Source organism: Gopherus evgoodei, chromosome 8 (assembly GCF_007399415.2).
Source record: "Gopherus evgoodei ecotype Sinaloan lineage chromosome 8, rGopEvg1_v1.p, whole genome shotgun sequence".
Lineage (NCBI taxonomy): Eukaryota > Metazoa > Chordata > Testudines > Testudinidae > Gopherus > Gopherus evgoodei.
In genome coordinates this window covers 7,767,220-7,787,328 of record NC_044329.1, presented here as the reverse complement: position 1 = coordinate 7,787,328, position 20,109 = coordinate 7,767,220, and the positions used below count along the sequence as shown (strand labels likewise).

The 20,109-nt window shown below is 42.3% G+C and overlaps 1 protein-coding gene across 3 annotated transcripts in view; it reads right to left on the bottom strand.

The window, feature by feature from the left end:
• The window catches only part of MGAT4B (alpha-1,3-mannosyl-glycoprotein 4-beta-N-acetylglucosaminyltransferase B), a 108,869-nt gene that overhangs the window by 30,976 nt on the left and 57,784 nt on the right, over window positions 1–20,109 (bottom strand). The gene's annotated exons all lie outside the window — the stretch shown is intronic.

Below are 20,109 nucleotides of genomic sequence, written 5' to 3'. Positions count from 1 at the left end.
AATGAGATGAGTGAAGGAGCCAGTTAGGGGGGAGACTGGGGAAGAAGCTAAGGGATGAGGATTGAGATTGGATGAGCAGCCCCAAAAGGAAGACTAGGACTAAGAGCCAGTGACTAGGGAGGAGAGAGGCTAGCCAGATATGATGTCAGCAGGTGGGGGAGTGGAACTGGTTGGGCGAGGAGACTGGGGACAAAGAATTGGGGCAGGAGTGGGAGAACTGGGACTGGACTGTGGAGGAGACACTGGGGAAGAGGTGGGAATTGGGGATCTGACAGATGGGGAAACCAGGATTTCATGGCCAAGGAAACTGGAACTGAGAAGATTAGCCTGAGGAAGTGGAGACTGAGACAAGAAGCCAGGATAGGGACAGGCTGCAGGAGACAGCACAGAAAGGGTTACGCTTGGAGAAGAGTCTGTGCCCACGAGAGCACACGCCCCTCCAGAGCTTGGAATGGAACCCAAGATTCTTGTCTCAACATTCCTCTGCAGGCAGCAAATCCTTGTGAAACACACCGGCAGAGCGGGTGTCTCACCCTCCATCATTATTATTTGAATTACTATAGCATATACAATCTCTAGTCACGGACCCGGACTTCACTGTGTTGTGGATTGTACAAACGCAGAACAAAAAGATGGCCCCTGCCCCAGAGAACTTACAGTGTAAATATAAGACAACAGATGATACAATACAGACAGATTGGGGAGTATAAAGGAAACAATATTGGGTTAGCATGATAGGCAGAGATTTCAGCACAGTAGCAGCTCAGCTGTTAAGTTTTTGTAGGCTCCATGGAAAAGGAAAGTGTGGCAGGGCAGGGGTAACACCCCTTGAATGCCCTGCTAAAATGCTGGCTAAGCCCTGCTTTTGGGCAGAGAGGCCAGGAGCAGAGGCTCAAAGCAGCCAGCAGGGAGCCCAGCTGCAGGCCCTAATGAGGGCTGGCTCACTGCAATAGACTAAGCTAAGCAGGGACAGCTGGGCTGAAGGCTAAGAGGCCTATAAAAGCCATGAACAAAACTCACATTGGCCTGCCAAACCCAGGGTTGTGAGTTCAATCCTTGAGGGGGCCACTTAGAGATCTGGGGCAAAATCAGTACTTGGTTCTACTAGTGAAGGCAGGGGGCTGGACTCAATGACCCTTCGGGGTCCCTTCCAGTTCTATGAGATAGGATAGGACGCTAGCCTGGGAGGGGACAGGAGGCTACAGCTCTGTCTCTTCACCACAGGAAGGGAGCCTCAAGGGCCAAGAGACCCTGGAATGGGTTTGAAAGGGGATAAAGGGGATTACACGGTGGCACTGTACAACAAAGCACAAGGGTGAAACACTGGAAGAAGGCGTGAGAACTCTTCTTTTACCAGCCTAAGCACAGGGAGAGAAGGAGGAAACCTGCCCGGACCCTGTGACAGAGTTTGAAAGAGGCTAAGGAGACAACTCTGCAGATGGTTGAGGGGAGGTCCTCCCAAGTGCAAGTGGCAGCATAAGATAAAGCACAAAGGTGTTTGTTTGAAAGTTTAACAAGGGAACAATGGAAGCAGGCATCATGGGCTGATTGGTGGCAAAAGCTGACATCTCGATAGTGATATGTAGTGAAGAGAAGAGCCCTGAAAGTGACGACAAGTAATTTATGTTTGATGCAACAGAGAGGAGGAGCCCATTACAAACTACTGCTCCTATCAGTTACTCTGTTATTTCCAGCGGCAGAGATCTATGCAGTGGATCTAAAACTTCCAATCCTGCGGATGACCCACGTGTTTGTCAATACACCGCCACATAAGAGAATTTCTAGTTTTGCAGTTTGCTTTTTTAGAAACTTAGGAAATTACGTATAAGAAAGCTAACTTAAAACATTAATATTGCAAAGTCAAGCACTCAAAAGTTTGGAAATGCAGAATTAAGACTGCCTGCGCAACCTTGTGCATGTGTGTTATGATATGCTTTAATTACTATTTTTTCCAAAGGACCCCTGGCTCATTTAGTGCACAGGATGGCTGAACCAGGACTGTGTAGTAAAAGACTGTGGTCTGTAAGATCTCTGCCTCATTTGTTGAGGAAGTTAGAAAGGATGTAGAGAGTGGGTGAGGAATAGAAAGGATCGTCTTATGGTACTGCCCTGGATCATTATATTCTATCCTTATGTCTGCCACAGAGTTCTTATATGATCCCGGTCTAGTCACTTATACCAAACTGTTCACAGGTGCCCATTAATTGTATGTCCATCAATTTCTACATGCCCAACTTGATATACTGCGGTCTGACTTGTAGAAGTGTTGAGCACTCACATCCAGAATAGAGTTGGCTGGAAATTTTCCCCTGAAACCAAGTTTTGTTGGAAAATGCTACTCTAAACTAGAAATGTCTTGTGAAAACAGCTCAGGTTTGAAGAAATTTTGTCAAAACACAGGCAGGATTCTGTCAGATACCTGCCCGGGTTCCCTATCAGCTCGCCTGGTGGGCCGCTGGGGACCGGCAGCTCCAGGGCCATTCTACCATGCCAGGGTTTCTAGGTTTCCTACCATGCAGCTGGGAGCCTGAAAGCCCTTATAGCCCCGGTCTAGGACAGGCACCATTAATGCTGGGACTGAGTGCTTGACTTTGCAAACTTAATAGTGTTCTTTGAACATTGGTTTGTGTGTGTAATCCCATTTAGAACATTAAATATTTAAAGCTCTGCCTCAAGTCTATAGCCTGGAACAAGAGGCCAGAATCTACAGGCAATTACAGTAGCAAAGCTATAGTTAAAGCACAATCTCGATTTCTCTTTTCGACTCAGTTTTCCAGGGGGTTAATATATAACCTGGCTGATTTTAAAGTCACCTTGAGTTGAAAATGTGCTATATAAAAATTGCCCATGTTGTGAAAGATTTCCTACAAGGGAAAAGAAATTGGGCATTTGCCCTTCTCCGCTTCTTTATAATGTACGGTGTAAAGGTGACCTGAACGCTGGGTTTAAAAACAAAACAAAGACATTCCAAGTGTGTGTGAAATAGAAAGCATGTCCAGGTGTGTGTACCTGACAACACACGAGAGTCTGAATTACAATACGCATGCCTCTAAGACTGTGCAAGTTTGCGAGCACATGTCCAAGGGATGTTTATGAGTCAGAGAAGAGGGGGTGTGCACATGCAAATGAGCATCGATGTGTGGTATGTGGGGCGGATGGGAAGGGTAGGCTACCAGATTTTTGCCTGTCAAATCTTGGTAGTTCTGCAAGGCTGAATTAAGCCATGAGCACTCATGATACACATGCTTTCTTCCTCCAGCAAAACTAGAGAAGACCAGCTTAGTACGCTTATTAAGTTTGCGGACGATACCAAACTGGGAGGGATTGCAACTGCTTTGGAGGACAGGGTCAAAATTCAAAATGATCTGAGCAAATTGGAGAAATGGTCTGAGGTAAACAGGATGAAGTTCAATAAAGACAAATGCAAAGTGCTCCATTTAGGAAGGAACAATCAGTTTCACACATACAGAATGAGAAGAGACTGTCTAGGAAGGAGTATGGCAGAAAGAGATCTAAGGGTCATAGTAGACCACAAGCTTAATATGAGTCAACAGTGTGATACTGTTGCAAAAAAAGCAAACGTGATTTTGGGATGCATTAACAGGTGTGTTGTAAACAAGACACGAGAAGTCATTCTTCCGCTTTACTCTGTGCTGGTCAGGCCTTAACTGGAGTATTGTGTCCAGTTCTGGGCACCGCATTTCAAGAAAGATGTGGAGAAACTGGAGAGGGTCCAGAGAAGAGCAACGAGAATGATTAAAGGTCTTGAGAACATGACCTATGAAGGAAGGCTGAAAGAATTGGGTTTGTTTAGTTTGGAAAAGAGAAGACTGAGAGGGGACATGATAGCAGTTTTCAGGTATCTAAAAGGGTGTCATCAGGAGGAGGGAGAAAACTTGTTCACCTTAGCCTCCAATGATAGAACAAGAAGCAATGGGCTTAAACTGCAGCAAGGGAGATTTAGGTTGGACATTAGGAAAAAGTTCCTAACTGTCAGAGTAGTTAAACACTGGAATAGATTGCCTAGGGATGTTGTGGAATCTCCATCTCTGGAGATATTTAAGAGTAGGTTAGATAAATGTCTATTAGGGATGGTCTAGACAGTATTTGGTCCTGCCATGAGGGCAGGGGACTGGACTCGATGACCTCTCGAGGTCCTTTCCAGTCCTAGAGTCTATGAGCTTGATGCTCCTGATAGCCTTGGCTTCTCTTTCCCTTCCCTCCACCCCCCCGCCTTTTTTTTTTTTTTTTGGAAACTTTGAAACTTCATTTAAACAAAACACAGCACAGCACATCCTGGGTCTCTATTATACATCACAGGGGAACCAAAGAAGGCACGAGCCCGATTAAAAAAAAAATCCTTTGTAGGTCACAGCTTTAAGAGTCGCTCAGGGCCGCACTTTCATCTTTTGTTCATGCTGCCCTAAGCGATTTCCGTATATGAAGCAGCACCAGAAGCTTCTGAAAATGACAGAGCTATGTCCAAGTGAGGGTGAAGTTATCAGGACTTCTTTGAACTGGCTTTCAATCACTTTGCAAAAGGGGATGCCTCCACACAAGACGATGTTACTGTTTTTACTATGGCAACTCAGAACAGCAGCCAGAAAAGACACAAAAAATAGCCCGACTCCTGCATGAAAGTTTATTTTCCACTCTCCAGATAGTACTGTGTACCAATTGCAGTGTGGCATCCAAGAAGTGGGGAAGCTGGTAAGAAGGAAAAACAGACTGGTTAGATTAAAATTGTAGTTTAAAAGCTCAGTAATAACATTGCTTCCTACTTCATAAATATGAACTACTTGGACATACAGCTAGAAATAGTGCAACCATCACTCCGACCCACTCCAGGATGGGGTATGGAAATCACAGCCAGGACCAAAAGCCAAATCTCCAGCTGTGTCCATAGTCCCAGCTGCTTCAAGTGGATCAGCGTGTATAATTAAGGACAGGGTGCAGGACCTCAGCCTGCACAGAGTGTGTTCTTTGTCAGATGGCACAAGAAGGCTCTTGGGATGATAAACAACCACCCAAAAAACTTGTGGGTGGAGTGGGCATTTAAAGAAATATACTTTATTAATAAACAGCCTTTTGTTAAAGTATTTTGTAAGTTATGTCTCTGATTAGAGGTATTGGCGAGACAAGGAAGGTGAGGTAATTCTTTTATTGGACCAACTTCTGTTGGTGACAGAGACAAGCTTTAGAACTTACACGGAGGCAGTCAGCTTCACAGTAATTGAGACAGGTCTTACCCAAAAGGTGGTGATAGAGAAAAAGCTGCTCCTATGCCTTGATAGCTTTCTCCTGCAGAGTCCCACATGGCTCAATTCTAGCCCTCTCTTCTCCCCCTCAACTTGAGAAACTGCTCCAACAACTTAAATAAAACTGCTACTAGAGCTTGTGAGAGGACATGGACTTTTACACCAGTGAACACGTGAAACACCGCTCTACACCACATTCACATCAGACACAGAACCCAGGAACTCAGCTGCCCTGATTTTTGAGGAAGATAAGCACCTGAATAACAACTAGATGGTGCAAATGAAAACCTGTAGAGACAGAGGCAATACTGTTAGGAGGAGGAAAACATTATAAACACTCTTTATTAAGGAATAAAGGTGGTACTCAGTCTTAGAGATTTCCTAGGGACCCTAAGGGCACCAATAATCAGAAATGCCTTTTACCATATTTAACTGGCCAGGAAGCAGCATTCCTTGCTATAAGATGTAGCTGCGACTGATCCACATGCTCATCTCCTCCAAGCTCAATTACTGCAATGCACAGCACCTGTGGTTGACACTTAATATCATAGAATCATAGACTATCAGGGCCGGAAGGGACCTCAGGAGGTCATCTAGTCCAACCCCCTGCTCAAAGCAAGACCAATCCCCAGACAGATTTTTTTGCCTCAGATCCGTAAGTGGCCCCCTCAAGGATTGAACTCACACAAACTCTCACAAAACAGACCCAAGTCCCACACACAGTAGACCATCTTTTAAGCCACACAAGCCAAATAAGACACACCACCACAGCATGCCTCAGGCTGCACTGAGTCCCTTTTCCAAAAAGAGATTCCACACAAGACCCTAATCTTCAAGGCTTTCAAATAAGACTGGGCCTGGCTACCTCAGACCATAGCTGTGGTCATCAGTAATGATCAAGAACAATGCTAACAGGAGCTGGGAAACAGGCCTGCATGGTAGCTGGCCCTAAGAGGTGAAGGATCCCTTGTCCATGAGGCATGTGAATAGTCATGAAGCTTTCCATACTCAGGAACTAACAGTAAACCTCAGTTCTCTCTTTGCAACAATTTTAGAATAGCTCAATGAGGACAGACAGAATGTGAGAAGAAAAGGAAGAGAAGTAGGGTGAGGTGGGAGGAGAAACAAACCAACCAAGCGCACTCTCCCGCAGTGCTTAAGAAGGGATCCATTTGTATGTTCACATTAATAGATTTTAAGGCCAGAAAGGATCATTACAATAATCTAATCCAACATCCTGTGTAATGCAGGGCCAAGAATTCCACAGAGTGACTCCTGCAACAAACTGCCTAGTTGCTTATATAACCACAAATCCCCTCAGACGATGGTGAAGGGTGCACTACAAACACACAAGTAATCTTATTTCAAAGCAAAATGACATGTCAGTCTGCCTTTTTTTTTTTTTAAAGCAAACATGGAAAGAATTGTTTTCAGTAGTATTTGACTACACACGTACAACAGACTAGAAACTTTAATAAATTAACCATTTCTAATTTTCCTGTATTTCTTCTTACTCTATTATTCATGAAACTGGGCAATTCAGTATTACACCTGTGCGACTGACCACAGTTAGAAGCTACAGAATGACTTACTAGACCCTAGCCCAAGGAAAATTTATTCAACTAATATTAGACTACTAAATCTAACTCAGGCAAGAGGCCATGCCAGTTTTCATAATAAAGACAATGAATTAATGCATATCTGTTAAGTAAACACAGATATGGGATGAGGGCTCTGTCTATACTGACAAGAAGAGGATTGCAAGAAACCACTATTTGGTATGCTTTGAGTCTGCAACGTTTGTTCTATCTTGTGTTCTCATACAAGTATTTGTAGCATACATTTAACAGCAGTTACCTTTATTTCAAAGTGCAGATACACTATTCTGTGCAGGCTTTAAAAAAGACTGATAAACAAAGGGTGCTCCACAAGTACAGATTTTCTATTATCTATTCCTAACCCAAACTATCTGCTATTTTACACAGATTCCTTAATAAGGAAGGCAGGCATTGCAAAGTTTTAATTTTAAAAATGAAACCATCTAAGTTTAATGCACAAAAGGAAGTTTATTAGAAGCATGAAAAGCACATTTTCCCCATTTCAATATCTGCAGTGGAAAAACGGGATTTTAACAAACTTTTACACACAGTCACCCTGGATTGAAGGCAAGAAAACAGCTAGCGAAGCTAAAGATGGGTTTTCTTTTTTAGAAGTTATGAATGCCCCAAAAATATTACCTTAGAACAAGAGAGTGTCACACACAGCTAAAACACATATAATCTGCATTTCTGTCTGAGAATGAATTAAAGAGGAAAAAGAGCTCTGTTTTTACCTTGCTGACTGTGGCACCGGCTATGTAAGCTTCTTGTTGACTCCAGAGGCTTAGTTTGGTTCTGCCAATAGTTTACCACTCTGCAGTTTTGCAAACTGGCTGGACTGAAACATTACAATTAAATTTCCAAATACAATTCTAAATACTGTATAAGCTTAGGCCCCTTAATGAGAGAGAAGATTCCATGAGCATTCTCAGTTTTGGGGTTCATAAGAGAGAGTTTAGATGATAAAATAAGAAGCAGCTTGCCTCTTAAAACTGTGGATAATAACTTATAAAATGCTATTTCCAAGGCATGACATGTTTTCAGTGAATTCTGTAATTAATCCTTTCCCCTAGCTGGAATTTGCAGGGAAAGTTAATTTTCACTTCCAATTTCCCCCCAATCTCTCTCTCTCTCTCTCTCTCTCACACACACACACACACCCCTTTAAAAGGTTTAATAATTTAAGTAGATGAAACCAGGGCTTCAAATTTGTTCAAAGTTGTGAAGCTCTCAATCATATAAAACAGACTATCCTCTCTACTAGGATTAAGGCTGTTACAAGCAATAGCTAAGATTACTGAAAAATTATTTACTCCCTCCACCTCCCTGTTTACTTTGTGCATTTGACAGCACTTTATGTATAAGCCCTTCTACTTTTCCCCCCCCCTCTAAACAGTTAGTTTTCTCTGGTTTTTGTGTTTGAGTTTTTCACACTGCAATGTTGCAGAAAGAGAGAGAACACATCCAATGTGAAAGGTGCCTACTGGTGGAATCTCTCAGGCAGCAGGTGGGAGAGCTACAGGAGGAGGTGGCTAGGCTGAGGAACATCCGTATCCATGAGCAATTCCTGGACAGTATCCATGTGGAGACAGCTGACGTAGCTGTCCCAGTTCACAGGACTACTGACACACCAGTGGAGGAGGAGATGGCTCAGGGTAGACACTGGCAGCTGGTTACTTCTGGCAGCAGGCAGTGCTCCACCCCTGCTGCGAACCCTCCTGCTGTGGTAATAGATAACCATTATGCTCTTCTTGATACAGGAGAGAAGGAATCACCCCCAACAGTTAAGGAGGTGAAGCCTCGTACCCCTAAGACTGGGAGGTCTGCTGCCACCACTAATAATAAGAAACGTAGGGTAGTGGTGATTGGAGACTCTCTGCTGAGGGGGACGGAGACACCCATCTGTCGCCCTGACCTTTCATCCCGGGAGGTATGCTGCCTGCCAGGGGCCCGTATCCGAGATGTTACAGAGGCATTGTCAAGGATTATCCGGCCTTCTGACTACTACCCCATGCTACTCATCCATGTGGGCACAAATGATACTGTGAGGCATGACACTGAGCAGATCAAGAGTGACTACAGGGCTCTGAGCGCAGGTGGTATTCTCTTCGATTCTTCCTGTCGAAGGTAGGGGCCCGGGCAGAGACAGATGCATCGTGGAGATGAATGCCTGGCTGCGAAGATGGTGTCGCCAGGAGGGCTTTGGCTTCCTTGACCACGGGATGCTATTCAAGGAAGGACTGCTAGGCACAGATGGCGTTCACCTTTCGAGGAGGGGAAAGGCCTTATTTGCGCACAGACTGGCTAACCTAGTAAAGAGGGCTTTAAACTAGGTTCGACGGGGACAGGTGAGCAAACCCCACAGGTAAGTGGGGAACAAGACCTGGAAGATGGGTTGGAAACAGGAGGGAGCACGGGCTATAATGGCAGAGAGAAAGGAGGGTCAGAGCAAAGCTGGGAGGCAAGATCAAACCAGTATCTTAGATGCCTATATACAAATGCAAGAAGTATGGGTAATAACCAGGAAGAACTGGAAGTGCTAATAAATAAATACAACTATGACATTGTTGGCATTACTGAAACTTGGTGGGATAATACACACGACTGGAATGTTGGTGTGGATGGGTATAGTTTGCTCAGGAAGGATAGACGGGAAAAAGGGAGGAGGTGTTGCCTTATATATTAAAAATGTACACACTTGGACTGAGGTGGAGATGGACATAGGAGATGGAAGTGTTGAGAGTCTCTGGGTTAGGCTAAAAGGGGTAAAAAACACGGGTGATGTTGTGCTGGGAGTCTACTACAGGCCACCTAATCAGGTGGAAGAGGTGGATGAGGCTTTTTTCAAACAACTAACAAAATCATCCAAAGCCCAAAATTTGGTGGTGATGGGGGACTTCAACTATCCAGATATATGTTGGGAAAATAACACCACGGGGCACAGACTATCCAATAAGTTCCTGGACTGCATTGCAGACAACTTTTTATTTCAGAAAGTTGAAAAAGCTACTGGGGGGAAGCTGTTTTAGACTTGATTTTAACAAATAGGGAGGAACTCGTTGAGAATTTGAAAGTAGAAGGAAGCTTGGGTGAAAGTGATCATGAAATCATAGAGCTTGCAATTCTAAGGAAGGGTAGAAGGGAGTACAGCAAAAGAGAGACAATGGATTTCAGGAAGGCAGATTTTGGTAAGCTCAGAGAGCTGATAGGTAAGGTCCCATGGGAATCAAGACTGAGGGGAAAAACAACTGAGGAGAGTTGGCAGTTTTTCAAAGGGACGCTATTAAGGGCCCAAAAGCAAGCTATTCCGATGGTTAGGAAAGATAGAAACTGTGGCAAAAGACCACCTTGGCTTAACCACGAGATCTTGTGTGACCTACAAAATAAAAAAGGCGTCATATAAAAAATGGAAATTAGGTCAGATTACAAAGGACGAATATAGGCAAATAACACAGGAATGCAGAGGCTAAATTAGAAAGGCAAAGGCACAAAATGAGCTCAAACTAGCTATGGGAATAAGGGAAACAAGACTTTTTATCAGTACATTAGAAGCAAGAGGAAGACCAAGGACAGGGTAGGCCCACTGCCCAGTGAGGAGGGGGAAACAGTAACGGGACACTTGGAAATGGCAGAGATGCTTAATGACTTCTTTGTTTTGGTCTTCACTGAGAAGTCTGAAGGAATGTCTAATATAGTGAATGCTTACGGGAAGAGGGTAAGTTTAGAAGATAAAATAAAAAAAGAGCAAGTAAAAAATCACTTAGAAAAGTTAGATGCCTGCAAGTCACCAGGGCCTGATGAAATGCATCCTAGAATACTCAAGAGATTAATAGAGGAGGTATCTGAGCCTCTAGCTATTATCTTTGGGAAATCATGGGAGACGGGAGAGATTCCAGAAGACTGGAAGGGGGCAAATATAGTGCCCATCTATAAAAAGGGAAATAAAAACAATCCAGGAAACTACAGACCAGTTAGTTTAACTTCTGTGCCAGGGAAGATAATGGAGCAGGTAATTAAAGAAATCATCTGCAAACACTTGGAAGGTGGTAAGGTGATAGGGAATAGCCAGCATGGATTTGTAAAGAACAAATCGCATCAAACTAATCTGATAGCATTCTTTGATAGGATAACGAGCCTTGTGGATAAGGGAGAAGCGGTGGATGTGATATACCTAGACTTTAATAAGGCATTTGATACGGTCTCGCATGATATTCTTATAGATAAACTAGGAAAGTGCAATTTAGATGGGGCTACTATAAGGTGGGTGCATAACTGGCTCGATAACCGTACTCAGAGAGTAGATATTAATGGCTCCCAATCCTGCTGGAAAGGTATAACAAGTGGGGTTCCGCAGGGGTCTGTTTTGGGACCGGCTCTGTTCAATATCTTCATCAACGATTTAGATGTTGGCATAGAAAGTATGCTTATTAAGTTTGTAAACGATACCAAACTGGGAGGGATTGCAACTGCTTTGGAGGACAGGGTCAAAATTCAAAATGATCTGGACAAATTGGAGAAATGGTCTGAGGTAAACAGGATGAAGTTCAATAAAGACAAATGCAAAGTGCTCCACTTAGGAAGGAACAATCAGTTTCACACATACAGAATGGGAAGAGACTGTCTAGGAAGGAGTATGGCAGAAAGAGATCTAGGGGTCATAGTAGACCACAAGCTTAATATGAGTCAACAGTGTGATACTGTTGCAAAAAAAGCAAACGTGATTCTGGGATGCATTAACAGGTGTGTTGTAAACAAGACACGAGAAGTCATTCTTCCTCTTTACTCTGCGCTGGTTAGGCCTCAACTGGAGTATTGTGTCCAGTTCTGGGCACCGCATTTCAAGAAAGATGTGGAGAAATTGGAGAGAGTCCAGAGAAGAGCAACAAGAATGATTAAAGGTCTTGAGAACATGACCTATGAAGGAAGGCTGAAGGAACGGGGTTTGTTTAGTCTGGAAAAGAGAAGACTGAGAGGGGACATGATAGCAGTTTTCAGGTATCTAAAAGGGTGTCATCAGGAGGAGGGAGAAAACGTGTTCACCTTATTCTCCAATGATAGAACAAAGAAGCAATGGGCTTAAACTGCAGCAAGGGAGATTTAGGTTGGACATTAGGAAAATGTTCTTAACTGTCAGGGTAGATTGCCTAGGGAAGTTGTGGAATCTCCATCTCTGGAGATATTTAAGAGTAGGTTAGATAAATGTCTATTAGGGATGGTCTAGACAGTATTTGGTCCTGCCATGAGGGCAGGGGACTGGACTCGATCTCTTGAGGTCCCTTCCAGTCCTACAGTCTATGAGTCTATTTAGAGATACATTAAAAAATTCTGAAAACCACAAAAAACTGGCAGGGGGATTCAGAGGAGGGTGTAGCACCTGAAACATTTTTTCTTTTTTTAGGTTGATGATGTCTAACTCAAATACAAGCAGACGCCCATGAACTCCCAAATGCTCTAGAGTATTGCTTTTCTACCATTTATGCATTGTACAAATTTGTGGTCTTCCACTTCTTCATGTTTGCATCTGCTTTTGCTGTGTGCTTCACTTCAGATCAGTGTTTCAGTCTCAACTTTGTGTTCTCTGAATCCAAGGGTTTGTTAAAATTCTACTGAAAACCTATGCAGAACTTTGTACCTGGTGAGCATATATCTGGCTTCAAGACTAAGCTTGATAAGTTTATGGAGGGGATGGTATGATGGGATAGCCTAATTTTGGCAATTAATTCATCTTTGATTATTATCAGGGAAATATGCCCAATGGTCTGTGAGGGGATGTTAGATGGGGGTGGGATCTGAGTTACTACTGAGAATTCTTTCCTTGGAGCTGGCTGGTGAGTCTTGCCCACATGCTCAGGGTTTAGCTGACTGCCATATCTGGGGTCAGGAAGGAATTTTCCTCCAGGGAAGATTGGCAGAGGCCCGGGAGGTTTTTCATCTTCCTCTGCCGCATGGGGCATGGGTCACTTGCTGGAGGATTCTCTGCACCTTGAGGTCTCTGCATCACAATTTGAGGACTTCAATAACTCAGACATAGGTTAGGGGTTTGTTTTAGGAGTGGGTGGGTGAGATTCTGTGGCCTGCATTGTGCAGGAGGTCAGACTAGATGACCATAACGGTCCCTTCTGACCTTAAGTTATGAATGTATGCCTTTTAACAGAGCCAAACAATACATACAGAGCATCCAGTAAGGAGTAAAAACAAGAGCTATTTAAACAAGACTGAATATTTTTGTGGCAAGAATTGTCATTTACTATATTTGTACAGTGCCGACTGCAATGGGTTCTCAGTATGGTTGGGGCAACTGCAGTAGCAACGTAATTACTAACAAACCAAACAACATCATCTAATTTTTTTTCCTCTCCTAATAACTGAAGATGGATATTGGGGCCTGGTCTGCAACAGGGTTAAGGCATTGCTTAATGGCTTTTTCTAGAGCACTACTCTCTGCTCATGTCAGAGTTAAATGGAAAATGTCACTGATTATTCATTCACTAATGACCTGCTTGCTCAAGCAGACAGCAGTACTTTTCATTAAACCGGAGTGCTGATGCCCAATTGTAACAATTTGCTGCATTTCCAGCTAACAGTAGAAAAAGTGAAATTGTATCTAACTTTAATGCTTCTATTCTATAATGTCTATAGAAGATTTTTCACTTCCCTGTGAAGTTACATGTGATCTTGTGATTTAATTACAGTGCCTCCTGCTTGGACAAGTGAGAACCAAGCATTAAAGCAACTACAGAATGATTTTATTTCTTCTGGATTACAAATCATGCAATTTTGTAATTGTCAGCACATAATGTGTAGTTGGAAGATTCCTTCCCTTGCCCTCACAAAAAAAGAGCCCAATTCCTGAGTGACAGAAGGTATCTTTTGAAAAGTCATTAGGAAAAACAGACTTAGCTCCGACACATAAAAGCAAGTTCAAAACACAGAGGACAGGACTTGCTTCTAATTAGGCTGAACAAATTTCTGTGCTAGTGTCTGTTCAAAATAGCTCCTAGCTACACCTCTCAAATAGACAGATTCTGAAAAAAAACACATTTTTTTCTTCCACGGCCTTCAGGTGTAAAAATAATCGCAACAGTAGTTCTCGTAAAGTATCTGGAGAATCAAGCACATTGAGATCCAGATACAAATTCTCACAGTACATATCAAAAAACCAAAAGTGTGTCTGTTACTTTGTGGTTTCCCTTTTCTGGATATACAATATATTGCTGCAAAGAAAGCAAACATAACATAAATTGACCTGTGATGTAGTGCATGTCTGTGCTGCGTGAGAGAGTTGATAACAACAAATGGGATACCAGAATATCTCAGACATGGTATTCTGCTACCCAGTGAACATTCTGTGCCAAAATGAAAATCTACAGGCCTGGGAGAATGCCAGGTTTCACACGTTGCTATGTTTCGTCCTTAGCCATTAGCGACAGTCTTTCTTGAAACCTATCCCCATTCAGGAATCAAAGTCAGAACTGAGAAAATTATTCTACAACACAGTCGGCTGTACAGCTGTACAGTCTACACAGGGGATGGCTCGGTTTACAGACTAGCTACTGAGTCCCAGAACAGTCAGCTAGTTCTCAAAGGTGTCGCTTATTATCTTACAAACAAAGTTTATTGGAGCACAGCGAGGCTGGCGGTCAGGATAACTGCACTAGAACAGCTAGAGTGACATTTTTCAGAATCACTTTAATAGTTTACAGTCTCACACAGAAGGCTCTTCTCTCTGGCTTCCTTCCCTGCACTGGTTTGCTCTTTAAAACAACGGCCAAGATTTGTTTTAAAAGTGTGCCTAAAGTTAGTGTTCCAAGTCCATATTTAGACACCTGTACAAGCGGCCTGATTTTCAGAGATGCTGAGCAGCCCCCACTGAAATCAATGGCATGCATACATCATAGTTTTTTTGGTTGTGGTGGGACCCACCCACGTGTCTTTCTTGACTCACTTAAGATGACTGAAACATTTGTTTGGGGAAATAAAATAAGCTTTATATGGACTCTGCAAACAGATCAGAAACACTGAAGCAGATAAAATTTTGGGCCAGCTAAGACAGTGCCCACTTAACGTGCAAATACTTCACCACCACAGAGAAGTCTCTGTGGCTCTGCTCTTCTTAAATTGCTATAAAAACAATGACCATGTTTGCTAGTTGGGGAGGAGAGGAAGCAAGGTTACCACTTCCTCATAGGTTTTCAGTTTCAATGTTGAAGCAGAGATATAACTTTAGAATTAAGCAGGGTAGTCACACAGTATCACAAGTGCAATTAAAATTCCAGGCCTGTGAGCCTCTGAGACTAGTTCACATCCACATTTGTCAGGAGTTCTATGTCTTCAGTCTGTATTAGTCTTTAAAACAGCATCATAATCTCCCAGAAAGCCCTTTGTGCATTTTAAATAAGTCAGCATTTCAGGACCAACTAGCTTTGTTTTTGTTCTTTGAAGATAACTTTTCTCAGCAGAGCATATTGATGTCCAAAGCCTGAGATTTCTCCACCTTAGTTTTTCAGCAAATGAATACCAAGTCTTTGCAAACTGCATTTGCCACTCAATAAAATTTTATAAAATTTAAAAAACCCAGACTTTTTGTCTTTATAAAATCTTGGTTTTGGGAGGGCAACTGTATATTTTGATTATTTTGTTTCAAGTTCTCCAGTCTTGTGAAGCATATGCTCATTCCTAAAAGCAGAAAGGTAAGGAAACAAATACAATTAGCTGGAAAACAAGTTCCCGATCTCTGCTTACAAGCCAAGCCTAGTTAGTGCAGGTAACTGCGAACTCTCTAACAAGGAATTTAATTCTAATCTGAGAGGATCACCCCTTCTGGTTTTGCTTCAAATATGGGTAAAATGCTTATCATCAAGCTAGAACAGGTTATATTTGCCTCCAACACACTGTAGCTCTAATATGCAAGCATCTGATTCTGAGGCCTTGCTCATGGGCACTAAATTAGCTAATATTACAACTCAAATTATATACGGCAGACCTTGCAATACAATTTACTAATTCCAGACACTTTTGCATTAGTATCACAAGGTGGACCTGTCTGGAGTGCAAAGGCCAGTACTTTAAAATTCTCACAAAAAATGGTGAGGTTGAGTAAAGGTTGCTAGACAGCATTGTCCACCAAGGCAAACTGCAGAAAGCAGAAATCAAGCTTCTAAGTAATTCAACACCCAGAATACTCCACTCCTCAGTCCCCTGCTCAATTTTGGCTACCTCCCTGCTGCCACTCACATCTCACCAACCTCATCCTAAGTAAACCAACCAGGCACCCTTGAACGCAGACTGTATTTACTGGTTGCGTGTTCTGGTAGTTAAGTGAGTTATGAATGGGTCCGTGTAGGTTTCTTAAGTTACACTCACTGTATCTTGTTCTGGTTCAACAAGTTCCATAGAACCAATGAGTTTGCATGTGTGAAATTATTGTCCCAAATTTGGGGACTAAATTCGATTACTTAAGTGTGAAAAAGAGGAACGTTAGTTCTTTCTAAATGTAAACCTCATTGCAACCAGAACTATGAGCGTGAAAACCCCTGCATGGATTACACAGGTATCAGTAATGATTACATAATAAACTGTTCATGCCACCAAGAATAAGTTTGTGTCTTTAAATTAGACCTCTCGTCTGCTAATTTGTTCCTAGAAGGAGAAAAACGCTGCATGAAACATGATTTTAGATGTATCCCACAAGGAACCTGAGCAGAAGGCAATTCTGCTGGACCATCTGGAGCTACAGATCATGCTTGTGACAGCCTGTAGCATTCGGAGTGAGTTCAAGCAAGCACTGATTTACCAGGAAATCAAAATAGTTAGCTGTCTCCTTCACTTAGCTGAATGCCTGATTCAGCACAACACCACAGTAACTACCCTCACCAGGAAGATTCTTGATTGACAAGGTGTCTTCCTTGATGCATAAAGTCTAGAGACAGACTAGGGAACTATATCTTATTACTGAACTATTTTAATTTAATGGGATAGGTATACTCATACAAAAGAGAACATAGAGAACTCCCTAACCCACTTCAAAGTCAGCAAAGGAGCAAACTATGTAACAAATTAATCATGACTCAAGGCCAGATTTTCAGGAATGCACAACATCCAAAACGGAAGCTGGATTTTCAAGGGAGTGCTGCTTTCATTTGAGGATCCGGCTATTTCATTTGGTGTCCAAATGCAAACTGAGCTTTTTAGAAAATCTGGCACCAAACCGCTACTAGAAATCCCAAATCGGAATCAGTTGCTTTAATATTTCAGTATTTAGGTAAAATTCAGGAGACAACAAAACAAGAGAAAAAAGCATCTAATCATTAACAGTCATGAAGTTAGTCCATATAACAGGCCCATATACAAGTACTACATTTTCTTCGAGAACTTGAGTGTCCAGACAAAGACAAGCATCAACACCATTCAGCCACAGAATGAATAGTCTTCTCCCCCATGTCAGGTAAGATAGATGCTAGGGAGTGCCAACATTAGATTTAACAGCTCTTGTTGTGTCTGCTCAGAGAAAGATCAGATGAACCGTTGTGTAAACATATAATATGCTGAAAATATTCTGAAACATCTGGATATTACAAGATCTTGGTCTAAAATAGACATTTTATAATAATCTGACACAAAATGTACCTTAAGTTTCCTATACTTATTTCTTTACCATTGGATGAGTGGACTATAAGGTAGACAAAAGCTGGACAGATCATCGGGCTCAATGGGTAGTGATCGACAGCTCAACATCTAGCTGGCAGCCGGTATCAAGCAGAGTGCCCCAGGGGGTCTGTCCTGAGGTTGGTTTTGTTCAACATCTTCATTAATGATCTGGATGATGGGATGGTTTTCACCTTGAGCAAGTTCGAGGATGACACTAAACTGGGGGAGAGGTAGATACGCTGGAGGGTAGGGACAGAGTTCAGAGTGACCTAGACCAATTGGAGGATTGGGACAAAAGAAATCGGATGAGGTTCAACAAGGACAAGTGCAGAGTCCTGCACTTAGGATGGAAGAATCCCATGCACTGCTACAGGCTGGGGACCGACTGGCTAAGTGGCAATTCTGCAGAAAAGGATCTGGGGATTACAGTGGACAAGAAGCTGGATATGAGTCAACAGTGTACCTCTGTTGCCAAGACGACTAAAGGCATATTGGGCTACATTAGTAGGAGCATTGCCAGCAGATCAAGGGAAGTGATTATTCCCCTCTGTTTGGCACTGGTGAGGCCACATCTGGAGTAATGCATCCAGTTTTGGGCTCCCCACTACAGAAATGATGTGGACAAATTTGAGAGTCAGTCCATCAGAGGGCAAAGAAAATTATTAGGGGGCTGGGGCACATGGCTTACGAGGAGAGGCTGAGGGAACTGGTTTTATTTAGTCTGCAGAAGAGAAGAGTGAGTCGGGATTTGATAGCAGCCTTCAACTATCTGAAGGAAGGTTCCAAAGAGGATAGAGCTAGGCTATTCTCAGTGGCAGCAGATGACAGAACAAGGAGCAATGGTCTCAACTTGCAGTGGGGGAGGTCTAGGTTGAATATTAGGAAAAACTATTTCACTAAGAGGGTGGCGAAGCATTGGAATAGGTTACTTAAGTGGTGGAATCTCCATCCTTCAAGGTTTTTAAGGCCCGATTTGACAAAGTCCTGTCTGGGATGATTTATTTGGGGTTGGTCCTGCTTTGAGCAAGGGGTTGCACTAGATACCTCCTGAGGTCTCTTCCAACCTTAACTGTCTATGATTCTATACCTACCTTATAATATGTACATTTAGCACTACAACAATTTATCCTGGGTCTATGCACTTTCTATGGAACAATTAATAAAATTTTAAAAACCCTCATTTTATGCCACACAGAAGCTGATTCTGTTTCCAATGTCTGCACATCCATGAGAATATTCATGGCCTAGTAGTTAATTTGCCTGTCAGCTCCCTATGCCCCCCAATCATAGCCTATCGTGCTTCCCCTAACAAAAATAAATAAATAAAAATTTAAAAAAAATCAGTTTTATTTTGATTTATCCATAATCAACACCACATTTAAGAGAATTAAAAGCTCTGAGTAACCTTGAGTTAATTGCTTCCCTTAAATAAAATGTTGTATATGCAATAGCTGGATAAATGTTATTTAAGTAAGAGAGACATCCATTATTTGTTCACAAGATATCCGCACTCCCACTTTGTAAATATCCCAAGTGATCATTACTCCATGCTCACCAGCCATCTGATTTAAGCCACTCAAGAGCCTCAAGGAATCCCAGACTGTTAATCAAAAGCCAAAGAAGGGATACATCTTGTCCCATTTTACAGTGTTAGAAGACCTTATGCCACAATAGTAAAGCAATATGGACAACAATCACCGGTAATACTGGGATGCTCATTTTTGCTTATCATTGGAAAATACTGCTAGACTCTCATGGAGCTAGGAGATCCAAAACTAAGTAAAAAATAAAACAAGCAGGAGATTTTCCAAATCACTGTAACACACAAAAGTGTTCAGCTCAGATGTAGCGTATAGCAGGTCAAACTGCCTCCCTCCCCTATTCTGAGGAGTGACAGTGGTCTCAAAATTTTCTTGGGGATTATTATTTAAATAAAGTAACTACAATGTCTAGAATCCTGCAAATTCACAGATAACCACTTTATGTCCATGCATATGGACCATCTGTGGACCATTTCTGTGAATCGTGGATCAGATGCAGATACAAATTTTGTATCTGGGCAGGGCTCTAACTAGGTCTATTAAATAGCCTGTCAAAGAGGTGAAGAGAGATCGGATTAAAAACCCTAACTTGGCTGGAATCTTATTTTATACAACAGCAATTATATACAAAGGCACTGTTTGTACAACTCAGGAAGTTACTTCCTCTTTTGAGCCATTTTCAAATAACTCATGGCTGATGCAGTATGGCACATTCTCACTGAACAACTGCCTTGAAATAGAAGTTGTCATTGACTAAGAACTCTAGAGAGTTTTCTAATTTTCCTTAACTGGGATTATTTACAATTGTGAATTTTTTGAACACATAAGGCTCAGATTCAGGAAAGCATCCACTAATCAAAAAAGCACTTAAGCACCAGTGACATCAGTGATACTTAACTTTAAGCATATGCTTAAGTGCTTTCCTGCTTTGGGGATATATGGCTTAAGAGAGACTGCATTTCCACATAGGTCGAGTTTAGAGTATTTATTTAGTAGATTTATCAGATTGGTAAGTAGTAGTAAGCTCTTCACGCCACAAAACAGTCTGGCTGCAGAGATTGTCAG